Raw genomic sequence first — 21,029 nt, forward strand, 5'->3', positions numbered from 1 at the left:
TGTCTTTGAGCATACCCACCTAGCGTTCTCTGCAGGTAATAACCATTTCGCCTTTTTTTTTATACTTCCGACGTTAGTTTGATTTGCACACAAGTGCATTTTATCGGGCGGGACTTCTCCCACACATCTCCCCTTCCCAGTTACTTGGATCGTCGTTATGCCCTGACTGTCTTTCCCCCACGTACATTGCAAGGGATTGGATCCATTTACCCACCGGGCCTTCTCATTGACCCCTGCAGCTTCATAAAAGGGCGGCCTTACCCCATAACAGAGCCAGCACCGCTTAGTCAGGTTAGGGCTGGTGGCATTTAACAGCTGGTAGCTTACCTGCATAAATTTCCACAGGGAAGTTTTCCCATTGTCATTTCCGGGATTCCGGATGATGGTGTCATTACTAACAGTAAAATTTCCAATATTTTTCTTGATACCCTCTTCATCCAAGCTTGGGTTCAATACAGGATTGGGCCACACTGATTCAGGAGGATCTGGTGGAGCGACCTCCTTTTTTATGAATATGAAGCCTCCTCTATCGGTTCCAGGTTCCCAGAACCTTACACCCCAGGTTTTCCCTATCTCCCATCCTCGATCGTTAGGCTGTAATACTGTAACCCTCAGAGATTTACAAGTTCCGGCGTTGTTTACGCTACCGTCATAACTGTAAGTAGGCTCACGGCAACCTTCTGGTATGCAAGTAACATTGAGATACTTATCGGGAGGGTGTCTCCACCACCTCGGAGTAGCTATTGTTTCACAGCCCCAGTTTGCGCAAAAATAGTGCTTTGGATAGTTACAGTAACTTTTTCCTGGCTTTGAGCTAGGACACCAATAGGTAGCCTTTGCATTGGAAGCCCCCCCAGAAGTATTGTCTCAGGGGACTACACAGGTGGTGTTCCGTTTTTCCTCCGCATCCTAGTACTGTCCCGAGTAATTCGCAATTGGTTATGTTGAAAGAAGGTGCACCTGCCGTAATATTAGTTTTGAGGATCTTCGAGTCATCCCAGCTACCCAGGGTCCACTTAAAGGGCTGGTGCGAATATCCCCCGTCGGCCCCAGCTGGACAGGGGATATTCAGTAGGAGAGGTAGCGCCAACATACACCAGAAGGGCAACATCCATTTATAATTCTGGGGAGGTTGTTTCAAGTCACGGTGGGTACCAGGGCAGTTTATTCGGCCGGATCCCATTATCCAAAATAGGGGTGGGTACCACATAATCCGCCCCACCGTTGTACCCCTCTGCCTCGCCCACCTACTTGGTTGCCTCAAGCAGCGGGGTTTACTTTCTTCACGGCAGCAAGAGTAATCTTCAGGGGCCTAGGTACCGATTTTCCTGTTCCAGCCACTCCCAGTCCCAGTTGCTCACTCCTCCTTAGGCGCGTTACCCTTCTGATGTATGGGGTTAGGCACATTAAGGAATTTCCCCTCTTTCCCCCCACTTCCCAGTTCCTGTTTACAATGGACCTGTTGATTTCTTAGAGAGGGCTATGAGTCATACGATCACGAATTCACTCCTCAATCCCTTTTCGCAGGGTCAGTTTCAAGTCTCCAGGTCGGCTGGCCACTCTCCACCGTTCCTCCGGTATTGGTCCTTTAACTCGGCTGGCATGAGTCCATCCTTTCTCGGCTGTCCGGACAGCTGTGTCCGGTAAGTGGTAAGTAAAACAAGGTAGGGTCCTTCCCAACGAGGAGTTAAAGAGGTCTCTCTCCAGGATTTTATCAGAACCTGGTCTCCTGGTTTGATCCTGTGTATGGCCACCTCTGGGGGGGGGGGGGGGCGTTGTACCACTAATCCCTTTTCACGCAGCTGCCTCCTCCTAATCATAAGCGATACTATATATGATTGTATTTGCGACTCTTCCAACTGAGGATGATCAGTTGGGAGCTCTAAATCATACGGCATCCCGTATAACATCTCAAAAGGGGATATTCCTACATCTGTTCGAGGCTGGGTTCTTATGTTTAGTAAAGCCAATGGGAGGCATTTTACCCATGAGGTTTTTGTTTCTGTCATTAACTTGGTTAATTGTTTTTTTATTTCCCCATTCATCCTTTCTACCTTTCCCGAGCTTTGTGGATGCCACGGGGTATGATATTCCCATTTGGTCCCCAGGGAGGAGAGAGTGTCTCTGGCTAACTTTGAGACAAAATGCGGCCCTCTGTCGGAGTCTATTGCCTCGATCGATCCGTATCTGGGGATTATATTTTCCAACAGTATCTTTACCACCGTCTGGGCCGTAGCTCGGGCTACTGGAAAGGCTTCCACAAAATGAGTTAGGTGGTCAACCATTACCAGTAAGTATCTATATCGTCCCACCTTTGGTAGCTCTGTGAAACCTATTTGAATTCTAGCAAATGGTCTGTGGGCTAATTCTCTTCCCCCTAAAGGTCTCTCTCTTAGTTGTTGCTTATTTACTCTTAAGCAGATCATACATTCATTAACTATTCTCTTAGCGATATTGTATATACCAATACACATATACTTCGTAGCAAATTGGTCCACCAACGCTTGAGTTCCCCAGTGAGTTTTTTCATGGAATTTCTGCATAACCCTCAGGGCCAAAGATTTCGGGAGACCCTCTCGACCATCAGGGAGTTCCCATTTACCTTCAGTTAGTTCCTTCACACCCATTTGAGTTACTTTGTCTTTCTCTTGCACAGTGAAGCTGAGGATGAAATGTTGCTCCCCATGGAGACGGCAGTAGCTATATCGGGGGTTGTTATATCTACAGTGCACTGCCTCTATTCCATAATCCTTCCAACAATCATAACAGGGGAACTCGGTTAAATTCTTCCCACAGGATGGGCAATCTTTCCGATTCTCCTTGGTATATATCACCATCAGCGCTGCCCTTTTAGCTTCATGATCAGCTAGGTTATTTCCCCTAACTAATGGGTTCAGTCCCTTTTGGTGTCCTCTCAAATGTACTACTGCTATTCCTATTGGCCCTCTCAAAGCCTGCAAAATTTCACTGATCAATTCCTGATGAATCAATCCCTTACCTTGAGAGTTTATTCGGCCCCTGTCTTCCCAAATTTTTCCAAAAGTATGCACTACCCTGAAGGCATACTTGGAATCAGGCTATATGGTTCCAGTTTTACCTTTTACCATTTGTAGGGCCCTTAATACTGCATATCGTTCACATGCTTGGGCCGACCAACTGGGACTCAGAGGTCCTGACTCTATTACAGAGAAGTTTTCTCCATTGATAATTGCATATCCTGACCTCCTTTTTCCCTCGACCACCCTCGACCACCTTCGCCTCCCGTTCGTGGCCCAGTCCCTCGCGGGAGGTTGGAACCGCACTACCAGGGAGTCCGCACTCGCTTCGTCCTTGATTGGACGTCTCACACAGGCACACTCTGGGATTCCCAACCCCAACCGAACTGATAAGCGGCCTATACTTACTCACTCCTGAGTCTTCGTTCGGAGCTTCGTGCACAAAGATTAAGGCGTTACTGGTTGTTTATTTACTTGCCGCTGGAACTTTAGGTTCGTCGGTAGGGATGCCTTTGCTTGGGGACCTCCAGACAGGGACCGCAGAATCAGCCGGGCGTGCCTCCCCTGGGAGGGATCCAGCCAAGCTACCACTTACCGAGTCACGGCACCAATTTATTATAAATTAATTTTGGTAGAAATCATTCCCGACACATCGTGGGTAAGGTATATCCAATTTCAATTTATTTGAGCAATTCAGCAAGCAGCGATAAGTAAAACAGCGCTGGGCGGCCGGGGAGTCTCCTGCTCCGCCAACGGCACACACCTAAGCCCGCCAGAGTCTCGATTTATAGCCTAGTAGTTCCAGGTTTAGTAGCACTTCCTGGTGTCTTCTACGACTGCGCGGCCTGATGCTAGGGGGTATTCATCAGTCCTCTGGTGGTCGTGGGGTTGAAGATCGTCGTCGTCCTCTGCGTTGCGGTCATGACTTTGCTGCTGATATGTGTGTTCCCATGCGAGGGGGAATGCCATTTTGCCCTTTTTTGGAGCTGGTTTCTACTGCAATTGTTAACTGAACAGAAAATTCCTATACTTGTTTTTTTCCTTCAACAGGATATTGGGGGGTATAAGCAGTCAACCGTTGAAACCCCCTATGAGCAACATTTAATGAATAAACAAGGCTTTACCCATTACACACCCATCCAGGGAGTCCTATGGGGAGCTTTCTCTGGACTCGCCACGGATACATAGACTTCAGAGCTTAAGATGTTACTTTGATTTCCATTTTCCCTTGTTCCAAAGAAACTTTTGCATCCACTCTTTCCAGCAAGTCCCTTTCTAAGAAGGGCCTAAGCAAATTGGGTAAGTAGAAAAACGGATGGATTCCCATCATTTTTCCCCAATTCCAACCTTAAGCACTGCAAAAAAAAAAAAAAAGCCTTTTCCTTTCGGCCAGTTGCTCCTACTGCATTGGCAGACCTAGCGCTTTTCCAGAATCAACTTTTGGATTAACTCAAAGAAAGAAGCTCCCATATCCAACCTAAAAATCCATGCCTCTCTCTTCATTCCTAGCTTTATTTCAACCAGTCGATCTGCTACGATAGATGCCCCTGGTCCCCGTCATTCCTGCTCTGACTCTTGCAAGTTTATCCTGCAACCTAAGACAATTTCTTTCTGACATCAGGAGCTGATTAGAAAGAGGCTAGCCAATTGTCTCTGTTTGTCTTCCGAAGCCAGGTCCAAACTGGTCTATTTTTTTTCTTCTCTGCATCTCAAAGCTGGGCCAAAAATTCCATAGGGGTTTCTTTTGGACCTTGTTAGAATAGATTCTCAATTCCCAGTTTAACCAGATTTTGGTATTTACGAGAGGCCCCAGAGGGCTCACACCTGTGATTTCCTCTTTCCCTACTCATTCAGCTTCAAACAGCTTTGTCAAATACTACATGCCACACCTTTAGCACCTTCAATAACCCTGTTAACGCTTCTTTTGATCTTTCTCCAGCCTGTACTTTCACCAAAGGCTCAGTTAGGGGCCAACTTAATTCCATATCTTTTTGCCTCCAGGATGGTGAAACAGCATATCAGTATACAACATTTCATCCCATTTTCGTTCTCTCCTCAAAAACAACACTAATTGCAGGATGGCGTTCTAGCTGATTCATCCATAAAGTGGCCATTTAGCTCCATCCTCAAGCTTGTATAGTGGCCACCCTTGACTGCAATGCTTCAGGAGAGTCCTCTTGCTTTCTGTGCCCCCACTTCCGATAATATCCTTCCAATGTGCCAGTATTCACCCAAGGGGGCTTTTCTTTAAAACGGCTTTTTTCTGGGTATTGCCCATTTCCTTGATTTCCTATCCCGCCTTTTTTATCATTTCTATTCCTTATTAGTTACTGTCCCTTGTTTCAATTTCCACCCAAACCTTTTATTGCACGTTTTTACCGCCTTCTCCCAATCTTCTTCCCAAACGTCCCACCTATTTCTGTTAAACCTGTAGGTAACACTTTCCATTTACATCTTCAATTAATTGCTTATTGATCTCAGAATCTTCTACTTCAGTTTCTAAGACACAATTGGGCTAGCTAAGACCTACGAATCACCATCCTTTACTTTGTTCCCCATCTCCCTGCAGAGCTCACTCTAACATCCCTGTTGGAAGGAGAACGCTTTCTTACCTGAGAGGACTGCTGTGCATGGCTGTCCTGTGTCTCCATTGATCAGACTCACAGGAAAGTAAACCAAATGACGATGAAGCAGATTTACCTCTGGACGTATCATAGTATGTATTGAAATGGGACCTGTAAGAACAAAGTGCATTCTCAAGTGAGTCCTTTCCCATTGATTTCCTTAGTCACTGGGAAACTCTTACAGAAAATTCAGGAAAACAATTCCCCTGCATGGAAACCTCATTTTGTCTGTAGAACTAAGCATTTATCCCGGGATATTCAGTTTTTCGACATTGTATAAGCCTTCCTGCTCTCACTTCCCTCCGTTTTTCATTTCTTTTCTTCCTAAGACACCCGTGAAAAACTTAAGAAACCTCCTGGTCAATAACTTTCTTCAGACAGCGTCAATGATATCACAGCAACCCAGACTTATTTAACTTTTTCTTTAACATAGCTAACACAGATTCTGTATCATTCTCACGCAGACCATTCCCCAGCTTGATCATCTGAATTGAATTTGTTTTATAGTAAACAGATTTTCTTATCATTTTTATTACAGCAGATGAAAAAAGCGCTCACTCTTTTGCTGGCTTTCCATCACATCTGATTGACTGAGACACCCTGATTCCCTGTCTTTATTTGCTTTCTGCAGAATTCTCCCACCTCTTTTGGTTCAAGTTCGACTGGCAAAAAGCTTTTCACTGGTTACTACACTTAGCTGCTATACGTTTTTGTTTCTTAAGATAACTGTTGTCAAATTTTTCAATAGAACGTTGCCATGATCTATTTTGTAAGGTCTAGAAAAAAAGAACCCCCCCAACCCCAAGCCCCACCCCCACCCCACCCAGAAAAAAAAAAAAAAAAAAGATGCTTAGTCCTTTAACATAAAATACTTCTTCATTTGGCTGGATGGAGGAAGTTAAACACGCTTTATATTCTATCCATGTAGACTGCACTCAGGAGAAGTTTATGGAAAATTCTGCTGACAAATGCAGAATCCAGCTTGACTGCTCTAGGAAGTGGAACAGACCCACAGTGGACACGAGAACGTACTGTCAGAACAATTAGGAAATAAAATCTATCGTGATCTAAGTTACTGACAACTGTTAAATTAATTCACTTTGTTCTTATTCAGCTTGGAGGAAATGGGCACAGAAATTACTCATTTACCCTAAGTACATCTCTGTCACCTTCTTCTCATCTCCAACATGATTCTCATTTTCAGATTGACCTCAGTGTAAACTGTGAGTCTATGTCAAGTGTCATGCACCAAGTGTCAGAGGCAACTGTGCTCTGACCAACACTACCTGTGCTGGACAAGCTATGGAGAGCAGAAATATTTCTGTAGTGGTCCTAGGAGAACCCCAGTTCCTTTGGATGCAGCTCTTCTTAGAACACTAAGGAAAATCTATTCCTCAAAGGCTGCATCTCTATTAGATGCTGGGATGGAGCAAGAATGTAGTTTTGCAATAAAACTCCAGTAATCACATTTACTCCATCCGGTTGCAGTTTCACAGAGGATTAGTGCTACATGAATGAATGTTCTCTCTAAAGAAACAGAAATTAAAGATCTGTTTCAGGTGCAAGATCAATGTATTGCAACCCCGAAAGGGGATATAAAAACCCAAACTAATCACCTGTTCTTCCGATAGAGTTGAATCAAAGTTTGCAGGCATTTTTGTCCAATGGCTCCAAATGAATCTAGTCCAAAGCTCCTAGATGCTGGAACCACATGACGAATATGTAAGGCCTTTAGCCTTAGCTGCTTTGATCTACTGATCTTCTCCAACTGGACTATATTGCTTGTTGCTATACCTCCAAGGGAACACAACACAGTTTGGATAAATTCACAGTCTAGAAAGAGCTCCAGCAGGAACATGGGTCTCCCTTGCTACCATCATCACAGAAGGTGTGGCAGCCACAGGGCCACTTCATTCATTCACTCACAGAGCACCAATAACAAATACTCCTTGCTGTAATATTCGTTTGTTGCAAAACTACATTATTGCTCCATCTCCACACCTAATATAGATGCGGCCTTCGATGAATAGACTTTCTTCAGTGTTCCAGTAAAAGTCATTGCTTATTAAGTTTAACTGCCTTTGAAAAAATAATACTAGGAGGTCTGTACAATTGGCAGCACAGGGGTTGACCCATATATCATCGAGGGTCTGTCTGGAACGGTACGAGCTGGTAATAGTTTTGTTTCAGATGTGTTTCAGCTATGCCCATTGCCTAGCACAGAAGCAGGAGAAAATGCCTATTTACTGTTCTAGATGTCCAACACTCAATTTTAATTCTTCTTCAAGTTAGCGGTTCCAACAATCCAAACCAGATGCCCAGCCTCCCAATCTAATGCATGAGCAGAGGGGCTTTCTGAAACACCAGTACAGACTAGGTGAGAAATACCTTGAAACAGCCCTGTGGAGAAGGACTTGGGGGTACTGGTCGATGAGAAGCTCAACAGGAGCCAGCAATATGCACTTGCAACCCAGAAATCCAACTGTATCCTGGGCTGCATCAAAAGCAGAGTGGCCAGCAGGGCGAGAGAGGTGATTGTCCCCCTCTGCTCTGCCCTCCAGAGTCCGGGGCATGGAGTAGCAGGGCTCCCAGCACAAGAGAGACCTGGACCTGCAGTTGGTCCAGAGCAGAGCCACAAAAATGATCATCAGAGGTATGGAGTACCTCTCCTGTGAAGACAGGCTGAGGATAGACTCAGGTAAGGAAGAGATTTTTACTATGAGGGTGAGGAGACACTGGAAGAGGTCGCCCAAAGAAGCTGTGGATGCCCCATTCCTGGAAGTGTCCAAGGCTAGGACAGATGGGGCATTGAGCAACCTCCTCTGGTGGGAGGTGTTCCTGCCCATGGCAGGGGGTTGGAACTTGATGATCTTTAAGATTCCTTCCATCCTAAACCGGTCTATGATTCTATATGGTAGGGAATATCCCTTTGGCCAGTTTGGCTCAGATGTCCTGGCTGTGTTGCCTCCCAGCTTTTTTGCAACCACAGCCTCCTCACTGGCAGGGCAATGTGAAAAAAAAAAATAAAAAAAAAATGGAAAAGGCCTTAAAACTGTGCAAGCCCTTCTCAGCAATAACTAAAACAATGGAGTGAAGCCAGGTTTGCTCTGATAGCATTCTTCATGATCCAGCACAAGTGACTGCTCTCGCAAGATCAGGTTCATTTCTTCTGAACCAGTCGGTATTTTGGAGGCTCCCATTTCCTCAAAAATCTCCAAATTCTAACAAAATACATCATTCGTGCTTCTGTCAAGCACACACGGATTTCTTCTGTTTTATTATGGACAGCGAGCTTAGGGAGACTGAATCTATACCTCAGTAATGGTCATTACAGCCACAAGGGAAGCCACAAGGGAGATCAGGGACACTCTCAGCTGAGGAAACAGTTTTATCACACGTGCAAGAGTCAGTTGTGTTGTTTCACAGTTAGCTTATTGTCTTGGTGAAGACCTCACTTCTTCAGCTTCTCCTACGTTAGACAAATTACTGAGTGGGAAAGCAATTAGTACTTAATGCTATAATACATCAACTGTTCCAAATCTTCTCAGACACTGAGAAATAACATAAAGAAAAACAATGTAGTATGAACGGTAGTTTGCATTGCTATGGTTATAATTACCATTACCATTATTATTGTTACCGTATGTAAAAAGAAAAAAAAAGGCATACGTATACTGTTAATATTTTATTTTATTTTAACTGGCAAAAACGTACTTCTGGTGTAATGCAGCGAGATTTTCTGTTATTCTATTCCAAGAATTTCAGCTGAGACTTTATTTTGCTCTACAGGAACCTTAAGGGAGGCTCCAGGGAGGTGGGAATCGTTTCTCTTCTCCCACACCCCACGTGACAAGACAAGAGCAAAAAGCCTTAAGTTGCGCCAGGGGAGGTTTACGTTGGTTATTAGGAAAAATTTCTTCACCAAAAGGGTTGCTCTGGTGGGTTTATGTGGCAAGGTTTTGGTAGCAGGGGGCCATAGGGGTGGCTTCTGTAAGAAGAATCTAGAAGCTGCCCCATGTCACATAAGGGCCCTGCTGCTGACCAGAGCCGAGCCAATAACCTACGTTGTTTGCACCTCTGTGAGAGCATATTTAAGGAAGTGGGGAAAAAATAACAAAAAAGGCTGCTTCACAGGGAGAGAGAGAGGAGTGAGAAACAGCCTTGCAGGCACTTACATCAGCGAAGAAGGAGGGGGACAGGTGCTCCGGGTGCCAGAGCAGAAGTCCCCTGCAGCATGTGAAGAGGCCCCTGGTGGAGCAGGCTGTCCCCCTGCAGCCCATGGGTCCCACATGGAGCAGATCTCCACGCTGCAGCCCGTGGAGGAGCCCCCGGTGGAGCAGGTGGAGGTGGCCTGGAGGAGGCTGCGGCCCATGGAGAGCCCCCGCAGGAGCAGGCCCCGGGCCGGAGCTGCAGCCCGTGGAGAGGAGCCCACGCAGGAGCAGGGGGTCTGAGGGGGGAGCTGCCGCCCACCCTGGGGGGACCCGTGCTGGAGCAGTTTGCTCCTGGGGGATGGATGGACCCCGTGGTATGGAGCCATGTGGGAGCTGTTCTTGAAGAGCTGCTGCCTGCGGGCAGCCCCCGCAGGCTCAGTTCGGGAAGGACGGCATCCCGTGGGAGGGACCCCACGTGGAGCAGGGGCAGGGGGCTATCGCCCCGTCCTTATCTCAACCCTTGAGCCCTTTGCATTGCATTTTCTTCCCCTTCCTCAACTGAGATCTTCTCAGACACTGAGAAATTACATAAAGAAAAACAATGAACGGTAGTTTGCATTGCTATGGTTATTATTATCATTACCATTATTATTGTTACCGTCTGTAAAAAAATAAAATCAAAAAGAAGATATACATATACTCTTAAGATTTTATTTCATTTTGTTTATTTATTTTATTTTATTTTATTTTATTTTATTTTATTTTATTTTATTTTATTTTATTTTATTTTATTTTTTGTGTTGTTTTATTTTATCTTGTTTTATTTATTTTGTTTTGTTTTGTTTTGTTTATTTTATTTTATTTTATTTTACCTTATTTTATTTTATTTTATTTTATTTTATTTTATTTTATTTTATTTTATTTTATTTTATTATATATTTAACTGGCGAAAACATACTTCTGGTGTAATGCAGCGAGATTTTCTGTTATTCTATTTGAATGACAGTTTTTCCACCCTCAAAAATGAAAATTGTTCTTGTGGAACATGTGGTCAAGAAGTGTGACCAGGAAGGCCAAGGGCATCCTGGCTTGTATCAGAAACAGAGTGCCCATCAGGACTAGGGAAGTGATTGTCCCTCTGTGCTCGGCTCTAGTGAGGCCGCACCTAGAGTACTGTGTCCATCGAACACATCGAGGTGCTGGAGCGTGTCCAGAGAAGGGCTCTGAAGCCTGTTAAGGGTTTAGAGAACAAGTCTTGTGAGGAGCGACTGAAGGAGCTGGGGTTGGTTAGCCTGGAGAAAAGGAGGTTCAGCAGAGACTTTATTGTGCTCTACAGGAACCTTAAAGGAGGCTCCAGAGAGGTGGGGATCGTTCTCTTCTCCCAAGCCCCACATGACAAGACAAGAGCAAAAACCCTTAAGTTGCGCCAGGGGAGGTTTAGGGTGGTTATTAGGAAAAATTTCTTCACTGAAAGGGTTGCTCTGGTGGGTTTACGTGGCAAAGTTTTGGTAGCAGGGGGCTATCTCCCCGTCCTTATCTCAACCCTTGAGCCGTTTGCATCGCATTTTCTTCCCCTTTCTCTTTGAGGAGGGGGAGTGAGAGAGTGGCCGTGGTGGAACTCGGCTGCCCACCCGATTAAAACCACCACAGCCGCAAAGTACTGGAAAATTTTTCAGAAGAAACAAGGAGTTTAACAAGGAAAAATATAGTTTCCTTTTTAAGGCTTCCTGGATAATTGGGCTTATTTCATATTCCCAACTCGGAGGAAGAGAATTGTTGATTTCACCTTCTTTTTTCTTACACGGAAATAAAAAGTCAACAGCTCTGGAAGTAAGGGGAACGTATCACAATCAAGCTCCTTTTGTCTGTAATCCTTGCTGAAGGACAAGATTTATCCCACACCTTCCACGGATGTATGGTAGCAGAGAATAATTTTGGAACTACTCTAATTAAAGTCAACTTGGGGATAGTGGCACTTCTCTAATTGTTTCTGAGACATACGCATTAGCAACAGAGAGTGTTCTGTTGTCATTGCAAGGCCCCTACGGTGACGACTTCAGAAACAGAACTGAGTGATGTCACCATGGCAATTTGGGAGCAGCTGCCTCTGTGCAGGTTTAGCTAGGAGGGACAGAGAAGCGTGCTGGATGTGATGAAACCACGTGAGGATTTGTGGATCCCACCTTGAGGTGCATAGAGAGGGCCCATGCCCTTCTGTAAGTGGTTTGATGCTTGGCTGAGGCAAAAAATGTGTTTTTATTGTGAATACTTCGTTTTAGTATTCTGTAGTTTGTGTAAAGTCCTTTCTCAAGCATTAAGTTTGGTACTTTTGCTCAGTGATGTAGCTGCACAGAGTGACAGATGCAATGTATGGGTGAGGGCCTCTGCACGTTCTCTTTTTCCTACACACGATCAACAGATAAGGGTGGACAAATAAGAGTGTGCTGTGCTCCTGCCATACGCCTCAAGTACTAAAGCATAAACAAGAGACTTAAAAGTACCCCTGTCACATTAAAATTCAGGACAGCAATGTACTTCATCAAATGGGCTGACCTGTTGAGTGTCTCAGGATGTGGTGTATGAAGATGCACTCCATCTGCTTCCAGATTAGCACTTGCAGTGAGCAAGCTGCCTGACCTTAACATTTTTCATTTAATTTTTCACCTCAGTTTTGCTGGTTCTCCGTGATTCATTCTTGGTCTAGAAAGAAAAAAACAAAAAAACAACAAACAAAAAAGTGACCTCAGATCAAAATAAAAGGATTTCCTTCTCATTAATTACATGTTCTTAACTTGACAGATTTGGTTATTGACTAAGAAAGCAAATATCTGGCCAGATATGGCCAAATATCTGGCCAAATGAAACAAGCAGCTAGCTTGCTGGAGACACTGTCTGGGAAACAGTGAAAACACTTGCAGACAAAAACATATCAAAGGACTAACGCTTTGAGCTTAATTCTAAACAAACATCATAAACTCAAAACTCTTGTTTGTCTTCCTAACAGGCTGGTATAGTAACATGTCACATTGGATGACTTTGCAGCATAGATGTCAGGAATGCAGCTTGGGATCACCAACTTCTACTTAGAGTTTAGTTTGACGGGATGAGCAAGTAATTTTTCCTGGGTTGATGGAAATCTGCTCTAAAGTCTGTTTTCTAACACTCTCATAGATACTTCTCTGTCCATCGCTCTGTCCTGCCAACTCTGCTGTGAGTGTGAAGTTGTGGCAAGAGGGATTTCCTCTTCCTAATTTGACCTGGTGGACACCAACTTTCCTACTAAATTGCCGACGTTGCTGAGGAGGCAGCAGTATCAAAGCCCTGTTGATGAAGATAGAAAAAGCTTGGGGAGGCTTTGGCATTTCTGTACAATGCTGCTCCCTGATTGTGACCCAAGACTCAGATTCTGAATGAAGCAAAGCAAGCTAGAAGAAAACTGTATGTCCTGGTAATTTTTTATTTTCTTTTATTGTATATTTTCATTCTTCACCTGTAAGAAAATCTAAATCTTTAAACCACTTGTTTGAAAACACAGTTTTATGGAAATAATTTTGGGTGTGCTCCTTCACCTTCTTTGGAACCTGTTTAACCTCGCTTCACTTATAGGAGACCTATGCTCAAATTTATGCTTACCGTGATAAAGCGGTATTCTTTTGGTATTCTTTTCTTTGATGATTGCACGTGAGGCTGAAAAGAGTTTTCAGGATGATTCTTCTTTTCCTTTGCAGCATCCAAAACTCCGTATTATAGCTGATCTTCATCTCTGATCTGAAGAGCTTCACAGGCCAGAAGAGAATTGAGATGAAGAAGGAAATAGAGAATGCTGATGAATATTTCCAATTACCACCCGTAAGTTTTGTGAAAGACTCAGGTGCATTTCTGTAGCGGTAGAAAGTTAATAAAATAATGATCATGCACTTGAAGGCAAGTAATGGTATAAAAATGAAGAATGCAAGGCCCTGGTTAAAGACAATCTTTAGGCTGCTTCCAGATCAACACTTTATTTGCTTATTCCACAACCTCATCTCCACTTGCTTAGAAGCTGTGAAGATTGGAAGTACACTTAGTGTTTTTCATCCACTCTGTGTAAACTTAGAAGAATTTTCACTGGCTATAAAAGCAGAAAAGACAAACAGACCCTCCTCTGGGGCTTCAGAATGCTCCTAAGATCACCCAGACTGGATAAGCAGAGATGCTCCAGTATAGGTGCATATAGATGCACTACAGATGGTGGCAGAGATGCTCTAGCATAGACGTGACGCACTTTGACAGCATCTTTTCTCTGACAGCAACTTACGTCTTGGTTCTTCACATCAAACCAGAGCAGTTTCTTTGCCTCTGGAACCTGCAGACTGACCTCTCGTGTGTATCTGTGGTGGACTGAGGGTAATGTTTGTAACACACCCTGATGCTGTATTCACTTTAACTTGTAGAAAAGAGAGCAAGAAGCTTCACAGCAGTTTCTTAGGTGCCTGTCTGTCTGTCTATCTATCTGTCAATTTATCTACCCATATGCATAGTTAGTTAGTTATTTATTTACTTTTTTAAAGACATCTTTTGTTCACTAACATGAAGCCTCTGACTGTTACTAATGTATGGGACATACCGTGACAGCATAATAGTGTATAAATACCTTTCATCTCATCCTTGCTATTGTTACTGTATTTTAAAAATAATTGTGCACATAATTACCCGCTTTTACTCTGTTTTAAAAAAATACCTACTTACTCGATTATAAAATCCTATAAAAAGGGGTGAACTCAAAAGGAAAGAGAAGCCAATTTTCATTACATTTCTAAATTAAACAGCTAAACCTGATAGATTCACTCCCTTTCATATAGAACACTCAAGAAATAAAACAGTAAAAATTCACATAATACTTCTTTTATAACAAGATTGCATTGCACAATAGTTCTTTGCCTAACCCTGCAGTTACCCCACAGGCACTGCAATTGCTTACTTGGTCTTCTCCTTTACTTGTTTTCAAGGTTTACTTTTCTAACCACTCCTTAATGTTACAACATTGGATTTATTTACCTCCTTAGATATCAAGAGAATAAAGCATTTGCTTCATAGGACAGCACTTTGATGCTTTACGGGGCTAATGACCAAAGTTCTCAAAGCACTTTTCATCCGTGATTTAGATATTTCTCCATCTTTCCATCTTCCTTTAGAACTCTTAACTGAAGTATTAGGTGAAGAAGAACACTGAAACCAGCTGAAGCCATAGCAGACACAGGTCATAGCAGCCACAAGCATAGCAGACACAGCCATAGCAGACACAAGGACAGGCTTCTGTTAGGAAGTAATTCAGAGTGATTCCATGGTGTACTTTAGACAGATTTACTCTGGTCCTCTGGACTAAGCATCCCCAAAGGGTATTTCAAAGCTCTCTGAATGATCTGTCATTATCTCTTACACTGTAGTCTCCATTAGGAAAGGGTAAATATTCATTGCCCATGTGGAAAGGAATTGCTCAGTTAGTTGTTTCTAACCAAAATCTCTTGATTGTGTTCTATTTACAGAAGCCACTTGGCTAGCCAAGCCAAGTTTCATTGAAAATGGAAGTAGTGGAACTACTTCAAAAGCGTGCTTCTGCTTCTAAGCAAAACTGCACTGTAGCTGGGGACACAGTAAGACGATGTGTCCAAGGCAGGGTGGAATTGAAAGTCACCTGTCTGAGCCACAGAAAGAAGTCAGCGATTCCCAGTTTGAGACTCTTGCTTGACTAGTGACCCAGCAGCTGCAACGCTTATGATTACCGCTGACGGATTCCCATGAATAGCTTATTCCCAGTGATATAAGCTACGAGAATGACTGAAGCGATTTGAAGTGACGGTTCTCCCTCTTCGGCATTCAAGTTTGTGAAAGAAAGGAGAAGAGAGGAGAAGAAGAGAGGAGAGGAGGAGAAGAGAGACAAGAGGGGAGAGAAGGGGAGGGAAGGAGAGGGGAAGGGAGGGGAAGGGAAGGGAGGGGAGGGCAGGAAAAGGGAGGGCAGGGCAGGGGAGGGCCGTGTTGGGGAGTATAGGGGAGTGTAGGGGTGTGTAGGGGAGGGGAGTGTAGGGGAGGGTAGTATAAGGGAGTGTAGGGGAGTGTAGTGGAAGGGAGTGTGGGGGAGGAGAGTGCTGGGGAGAGGAGTGTAGGGTAGGGTATTGTAGGGGAGGGGAGAGTAGGGGAGAGGAGTATAGGGGAGGGGAGCGTAGGGGAGTATTGGGGAGTGTAGGGCAGGGGAGTGTAGGGCAGGGGAGTGTAAGGGAGGGGAGGGGAGGGAGGTGGAGGGAATGGGAGGGGGAGGGAATGGGAGGGGCGGGGAGGGCTACCCTAAATAAAATGGCCAAATAAATGACATTTTGGATCTGGAGCCAAATATTTATGTTGCCATTCATTCCACAACCTGATTTATCACTGCAATGTGCGTATTGCACAGTGCCATTAAAGGTTTGGCATGCACAGAGGGGGCTGAGTATTTTCAGAAATAACTTTCCTTAATAACTGAATCAAGACTTCTGCTGTAATGCAAAAGATCAGGTAATTGATTAACATAGGGATGGCAGCTGAGCAGGGGAAACAGCTTCAAAACTTCCAAACATTTCCTTTAAACAGAACTACAGCTCCTTCTTCTCTGCTCACCGCTTATGAAAGTTTCTCTCACCTGCTTAGTAAGCAGAAGCAGTAAAATGGGATTTAGAGGATCCAGCTAGAGCAGAAGTGCCACTTAGAGGAAGCAATCAATTTATAGGTAGTGCAGTGTTTGAAGAGAGTTTAAGCGGCTTTCCAAGGAACATATACTAGTGCAAAGCAACCGATTTATCTGACTCTCCAATGAAAGAAAAGGAAGTGCAAAGCAGCAAATGCTTGAGAGAGGGAAAAAGAGGTGCATCTCAGCTGTCTGGGGGGAAGAAGGCAGTCAGCTCTTAACAGATCATTTGCCATCTAATTTGTTTCTCAAAGATGTAACATTTAGTTAAGACAGTAGCAGTTTACTACACGTGGTGCTGACAGAGGTTAAACAAAAGACACAAGGGCAGCAAAATCCCTCACTTGCTTCTCACACAAGGACAAAACTGTTATGGGAGAGAAATGCAGGTTACTTTCTCAAATCTGTTATAAATGACTGAGTCCCAAATAGGATTACAATCAAAGTTTACAATTTATTAAATGAATAGAGGCAAGCAAACAGCGCTGGGTGCGCCGGGAGTCTCTGCTCCACCGGGACGCACACCTGTTACGTAAGGCGGCTGGTTTTTATGCTCCTAGGCTAATACATATTCATTACTACTTCTAGAAGAGGCAGGGTTATTATAATTGGTTTCCCGAATCCGAAGTCCTCCCAGGTGCGCCTGCTTATCAGTCTCTGTTAGTTTCTCGGGGGCCGCTCGGACAGGGAGGCTCATATTCTTCCTCCTTATCTAGTGGTCTCTTGGCCGGCTGTCAGAAGTTACTGCACATTCGTGCAAAGTCAGCAGTTTTTCTCCGAAGAAATCCCTTTGTTCTCTTCTCGCCTAAACCCAGGCCTCAATGTTAACCCTTCAAAACCCCTTAGTGGCACGAATTGCTGGACCATTTCTTACAATTCCTCCCTTTTTTTTTTTTTAATCATCAATTCGTGTCTCTCCTTCAACCTTTGTCAGTAACAATTGGATTTCATCAGTCAGTTCTCGGGGTGTCCACTTCTTAAGCATCATTATCGACACGTCACCTTTTCTCTCCACTGAAGTCATCACAAATTGGGTGCTATTTATTACTCGCCGTATCAACAACGTAAAGCAAGGTATCATACAAGGTATAAACAATAATGTCACTATACCACATAAAAATAAAAACAGCATCCTTTTAACCCATGGTTCACCAGGCAACCATGAAAAGAAATCCCAATCCATACCCTTCCAAGTTTGTACTGGGACGTGGGCTAGCTTTCTAATTTCCTTTGTTATCTGCTTGACCACTTTTCCATTATCATCAATCTGTAGACAACAATTAGAATCGTTCAGTTTTCCACATACTCCCCCTTCTTCTGCTAGTAAATAGTCTAAGACCATTCTATGTTGGAATATAGCATTTCTCATTTGAGTGGATTGGTCAGCCAAAAGATCCAAGGCTGTCGCTGTTTGATTTGTTACAACTTCGAGGATAGCTTGCAACCTAATTATTCGGTTCAAATTATAAATAGGTTCTCGGGCTCCTGATATCAACTCATTCGGGTTCCAGGTGGCTGGCCCATAATGCTGTATGATTCTTTCAGGAGGCCATTCATCCTTTCCCCATTTTTGGGCACTATCCCCGGATAAGGAAGTATCAATAGATTGTTTTACTCTGTTCAGGTCATCATATAATCTTATTCCTAAATGATTTCCTTGTGTTTGTGACAATAAAAAGAACAAGGGTCTTATGTACCCCCCATAGCATATTCCCGACCAGTTTCCAGGTAGCCTCTTGTAAGCATGTTTGCCACACACCCAATAATGTCCCTTTAGGGCCCACGTCCCGTTTGGAAAATGACCATCCCATCCATCTTTACCCTTTGGGGCGTGATAATACAGAGTGTCCTTGTTACCGAGTGGTCCTGTTACAATGTCTGCCCCGTTTGTACTCGTATATGCACGCTTCCAAGCTCCCATGTTGGGTTTCCACTTACAGTCACAATTCAGTTCTCTTTGGCGACCTGTCATATTATAAGCCTTTTTCGCCGTCCAATCTTGAGAGTGTGGGAAGCGCCTTCAATCATGGGGTTGGGCCCGCTTTCAGAGCTTGTGTTACCATTCAGCCCTTCAGGGTGATCCAGCTCCTGGAAAAACTAATCACAATTTTATTATGGGTTTAAAAGGTTCTCATGTTATTTTTCTCAGGACAAACTGATCTTGGTGTGGGAGAAGTCCGGTCGAGGCACTCTCACTCGGCGGTCAATACCCATAGGGGTTGCCTCCCTCGGTAGACCATACACGCCGCAGTGGAGGGTCCTACCCCGGTCTTGCCTTCTCCCTTTCCTCCCTTCAGCCTTGTCCTCTTTATCCAGTGCCCTTAATTCATGCAGAACCTCATTGCTGGGATATCAGTTCCTCTTTAGTCTCAGTTTCAGTTCCCCAGGAGTGGACTCAACCCTCCAGGCTTCGGTAGTTATTGGTCCTTTTATTCTGGATGCGTGGGTCCAACCCCTTTCTGCTGTTCTCACAGCTGTTTCAGTAGTAAGTAAAACAAGGTACAGTCCCTCCCATCGGGGGTTCAATGATTCTTCTCTCCAGGTTTTTATTAAGACCTTGTCTCCTGGTTGTATTTTATGAATAGCAAATCCTAAAGGTGGTGTCTGAGTCATCATCCCAATTTATCTTATCTCCTGTAATCTCCTTCCAATGGTAATTATGTATTTCTGGATACTATGATCCTCAACTACATTGTTCCCTAGGGGCATCCCTTGAGAATAAGGCATACCATATAACATTTCATATGATGATAATCCAGTCTCACTGTGTGGTTTAGTTCTTATGTTTAAAAGTGCCAATGGTAAGCATTTCGTCCAGGGCAGCTGTGTCTCGATCATTAACTTAGCCAATTGTTGTTTTATTGTTTGATTCATCCTTTCTACTTTCCCTGAGCTTTGTGGGTGCCACGGAGTGTGGTATTCCCACTGAATACCTTTCAAGGGGTACATCCTTCAAATCTTTGTGGCTGGCGTATGTTCGATTATTTCCACACAATTGTGTTCCAACGGTCCTTCTTCTGGAACGGTTCCTAGAAATACTGCTGGATATAACAGGTTAGTCGTTTTCAAGGTTATGTCATCTTGTTCAGTTAGGATTGCCTGATATTTCATCATCCGGCTGGGTGATAACCAGTGCCCCCCCCCCCTTTGTTCCAAAACGGTTGTTACCATATGTGGTCCAAAAACTTCAATATGTTTTCCCATTTGAAGGCAAAAAATTTTCTACTATCTTTATCAAGAGGTATGCAAAAGAAGGCATCCTTTAAATCTATCACGGTAAACCATTTATATTTCCCTTTCACAGATGTTAACAATGTGTAAGGATTAGCTACTACCGGGTGAATATCCTTTGTTATTTCATTTATTGCTCTAAGATCTTGTACAAATCTATACTCGCCATTCGGCTTCTTTACTGGAAAAATTGGAGTATTGTATTCCGATTTACATTCTTCCAGAATCTGATATTTGAGAAATTTGTCAATAATTTTCACCATTCCTGTGCCTAGCTTCTATCTTAAGTGGATATTGTTTGATTCAAACAGGTTTGGCTCCTTCCTTTAATTCCACCTTTACCAGTTGTGCCAGTTTCGACTTCCCTGGTACATCTGTTTCCCGTACTGTTGCTATAACTGCATTTTCTACTTCTCTTGGAATATTAACAAAGGGTTTATCTTTGATCATTAGGATTTGGCCTACTTTGGACTCAGGTACCTTCATTATTAATTCTCCATCCTCAAAGGTTATTGTTGCATCTAATTTGGCTAATAGATCCCGTCCCAAGAGTGGCATCGGGCATTCTGGTACATACTAAAATTCATGGGTTAGTTCCTTACCCCCAAAACGCAAATCAAGGGGTTGTAAGAATGACCATTCCTCCTCTTTCCCTGTGGCTCCAATTATTGTAGTTGTCTTAGTTCCTAATCGCCCTTTTAAACTATTTAACACTGAATATGTTGCTCCTATTACATTTACAGCCTAATTAACACAGAGAAAGAAGCTCCCATAACCAACAAAAAATTCAAGCCTCTGTCTTCGTTTCCTAGCTTTATTTCAACTAGTGGACCTGCTAGGGTAGATGCCCCAGGTCCCCATCATTCCTGACTGTTGTAAGTTTGTCCTGCAGCCTAAGACAATTTCTTTCTGATATCAGGGGCTGATTGCCCTGGAAAGAGGCTAGCCAGTTGCCTCTCTCTCTTTTTTTTTTTTTTTTTTTTTTTTTTTAAGCCAGGTCCATTTTTTTTTTTTTTCATTGCATTTCAAATTTGGTCCAGAAATTCAAAAATTCCATAAATTCCATAGGGGTTTCTTTTGGACCTTCTTGGAACAGATTCTCAATTCCCAATAGCCAATTTAACCAGATTTTGGTATTTACATAATTTCCGGGGTGATTAGGGTCTCAGTGGGGGGGGTCGGTCAGGGGAATGCAATCGTTGGAAGTTCCCTGAGCGGTCCCATTGGCAATCTGAACTCACACAGGAACTCAGGTTGTTTCAAGAGTTAGCTGCTTTTCTGTTTCCACGACAACTCTCTCGGACCCATCACGGTCCCCCTGCCCCAGAGG

The 21,029-nt window shown here is 43.7% G+C and overlaps 2 long non-coding RNA genes across 3 annotated transcripts in view; one reads left to right on the forward strand and one right to left on the reverse strand.

The window, feature by feature from the left end:
- Positions 1–316: 316 nt before the first annotated feature.
- LOC308185497 lies at positions 317–14,230 on the forward strand. Its single transcript, XR_013943419.1, has 4 exons — positions 317–1,650; positions 12,943–13,209; positions 13,500–13,620; positions 14,061–14,230. It is a non-coding gene; the product is annotated as an uncharacterized lncRNA (long non-coding RNA).
- Positions 14,231–17,290: 3,060 nt separating this feature from the next.
- Positions 17,291–21,029, reverse strand: part of LOC308185790 — a 28,949-nt gene continuing 25,210 nt past the window's right edge. For both annotated transcript variants that reach the window (XR_013943757.1, XR_013943758.1), the window contains 2 exons: positions 19,402–19,509; positions 17,291–18,565 (listed from right to left, as the gene is read on the reverse strand). This is a non-coding gene — a long non-coding RNA (uncharacterized lncRNA). The remainder of the gene's footprint in view (positions 18,566–19,401; positions 19,510–21,029) is intronic.

The sequence above is a fragment of the Anser brachyrhynchus genome (genome assembly GCF_964034855.1).
Source record: "Anser brachyrhynchus genome assembly, chromosome: Z".
Classification (NCBI taxonomy): Eukaryota; Metazoa; Chordata; class Aves; order Anseriformes; family Anatidae; genus Anser; species Anser brachyrhynchus.